The following is a 3,292-nucleotide window of genomic DNA, read 5'->3' as shown; positions in this document are numbered from 1 at the left end:
GTTTGTAAAATAAGTTTTTTTTGTTTCTTTTAAAATATAGATAGTGTGCTTGAGAGTGTCTTTGGCCTAATTGATTGTGTTTGTTCTGGACTTGATGTTAATAAAAAACTAAATTTTTTTGTTATATAATTTGTTTTTTTTTATTATAAAAGATCTTTAATTGGATTGAGAGACCCAGTTGCCTAAGTCCGTGAGAATTTTATTGCCTTGTTGGACATTAAAAAACGAAATGGTAGAGTTCAATAAGTATAGTTATTAAATTTTAAATGAACTTTAATGGTATTGAGAGAGTCATTAGACTAAGTACGTGTGATTTTTCTTTACTTTATGCTAATAAAAATCGATATGTGTGTTTTAAATAAGTAATGTTTTTATATTTTAAAATATCTTTAAGGTGATTTAGAGAATCAGGTGAATATGTCAGTGTGATTTTTTTTTTAATTGATTGACATTAAAATCTTTAGGAGTGTTTTAACTAATTATTTTGTTTTTATTTTAAAAGATATTGAAGGGGCGAGATAGTCTCAGGTTAATAATTCAGTGGGAGTTTTCTTTACTAGAGGGTCAATAAAAAATAAATTTTTATTTTAAATAAGTAGTTTTTGTATCTTTTAAAGGATATTTAATGGGATTGAGAGACTCAGTTTCAAAATTAAGTGTGATTTTTCTATACTTGATGGTCATTAAAAACTAAAATTGTTTTTTAAATAATTAGTTTTTGTATCTTTTAAATGAGCTTTACGTAGATTGAGAGAATCAGTTGCATTATTCCGTCTGATTTTTCTTTACTTGTCCGTCATTAAAAAAGAAAATTTTGTGTTAAATAAGTAGTTTTTGTATCTTTTAAAATAGCTTTACTGGGATTGAGAGACTCAGTTGCCCAAGTCCGTGAGTTTTTTCTTTTGTTGGTTTTCTTTAAAAACGAAATTTTTTATTCATATCATTATATTATTTATCATTTAATATATATAGAATGGGATTGAGATACTCAGGTTCCTTAGTCTATGTTTATTTTACTTACGTACTAGTCAATAAAATCGACATATTTTAAATTTATAATTAGTTTTTCTATATTTTAAAATAGCTTTAAGTGGTTTGAGAGACTAAGTTTACTGTTTACGGGTGGTTTTGCTTTAATTGGTGGTCGTTAAAAAATAAATTAAGTCGGAGATGTAAGAAAAGGAATTTGAATACATCTATTGTCAGACACATGGGGACAAATTTTTCTTGAATTCACCTCCTGTATAAATAAAAAAAGACATTTAATTCAATAAATTATAACGAAACTCTAAGTAAGCTACAAACTCTGTCTTGAAGTTACTTCATTGATACACAATGCAGAAATTTCATTTTAGAAATTATAAAAAATTTTAAGTAAGTAGCAAATTCTTTCAAAAATATGTTAATAATTTTAAGCACTAAATATCTTTAATCCTAACCAGTCTTTATTCTTTAGAATAGTTTTATTAAATTCATTAAATTATGAAAAAATTTTAAGTAAGTAAAAATAGCTTTCTTGAATTCTCGTCATGGAAACACTACATGTATTTAATTCAATAAATAGTACTACAATAGTAAGTAAGTAATACAGTCCGTATTGTTTTCCACTCGTTGATACAAAATACTGAAATTTCATTCAATAATTTATGACGGAATTCCTAATAGGTAGCAAACTCATGTGAGCTCATGGATACACACTGAAGAAATTTCATTTAATAAATTATCAAAAATTTCAAGTAAGTACAATAGTCATTCTTGAAGTCGCCTCCTTTTTAAATAAAAAAGACATTTAATTAAATAAATAATTAAAATATTGTAAGTAAGTAGATAATTCTTTCTTGAAGTTACCTTCAGAATAAACAAAAAAAGAAATGTAATTCAATAACTTACGAAAAACGTCAAATTCAGTAAAAAACTATTTATTTTTTTTATGAATTAAGATACGATATTTGTAAATTTAATTCAATAAATAATGAAAAAAGTATAAGTAAGTATAAATTTATTTCTTGAATTCATCTATTTTATAAAAATGAATGAAATTTAATTTAAGAATTTATTTAAAAAAAAAAATTATTTATTGATATCAACTCATGTATACAAACTACAGATATTTCATTCAATAAATTATTAAAATATTTATAAGTAAGTAACAAATTCTGTTCGTTTTCAATTCATGCATATAAAGTACATATACTTCATTCATTAAATTATGAAAAAATCTCAATTAATTAACTTTTTTTTTCACTTTATCAAAAACACTTGACACTTAGCTACACGATGTAGAAATTTAATTCAAGAAATTATTAAAAAAATTATAATTAATTTCTTTATTGAAGTCGTCTCTAGGTTACACCCTTCTGAAATTTCATTCTAGAAATTATGAAAATATTTGTAATTAAGTAACACACTCTTTATTGATTTCACCTCTTGGATATAAATTACAGATACTTCATTCAAGAAATTGTGAAAAAATCGCAAGTAAGTAACTTTTTTTTCTCTTTATCACAAACAATTTTCACTTATCTAAATGATGTAGAAATTTAATTCAATAAATTATTTAAAAATTCTCATTAAGTAACAATTTATTTCTTGAATTCAACTCTTTGATCAGTAATACTTAAATTTGATTCAATATATTATTAAAAAATTGTAACTAACGAGAACATTCTTTATTGAAGTTAACTGAAGGACAAACAAAAAAAGATATTTAATTAAATAAACTATTACAAAATTATAAGTAATTAAAAAAAACCTTAATTTTTTATCTTTTTCTATAACCTAACAATAAATTAGTTAAAATAATTATTTAAAAAATAATAATAAAAATGAGAAATTAATGTAGGTATATAAAATTTTGGATAAAAAAAAAAAAAAAAAAAAAAAAAGACATTTGGTTAAATAAAAATTTCAAAAATAAAATTAACTAAAAAAAATAATTTTTTTTACAGATTTTTTATAAATATTTTTAAATAAAAATAAATAAATTATTAAAAAAATTATATGTAATTAAACATTTCTTTATTGAAGTTAAATCATGGATACACACAATTGAAAATTAATTCAAGAAATTATTAAAATATTTTTAAGTAAGTAACAAAATCTTTATTAATTTCACCTCTTGGATAGACAGTACAGATACTACATAAAATAAATTATTAAAAAATCGCAATTAAGGAGCTTTTTTTTTCTTTATAAAAAAAAAAAATAAATTATATAAAAGAGTTGGGAAATTTAATTAAATAGATAATGAAAAAATTTAAATAACTTAAAAATCAATGTATTTTATTCAACT

The sequence above is a fragment of the Artemia sp. Qi Xiang Cuo genome, chromosome 5 (genome assembly GCF_049724085.1).
Source record: "Artemia sp. Qi Xiang Cuo chromosome 5, ASM4972408v1, whole genome shotgun sequence".
In the NCBI taxonomy this organism is placed as follows: domain Eukaryota; kingdom Metazoa; phylum Arthropoda; class Branchiopoda; order Anostraca; family Artemiidae; genus Artemia; species Artemia sp. Qi Xiang Cuo.
The sequence above is the reverse complement of the archived record's forward strand: the minus strand, read 5'-3'. Positions refer to the sequence as shown.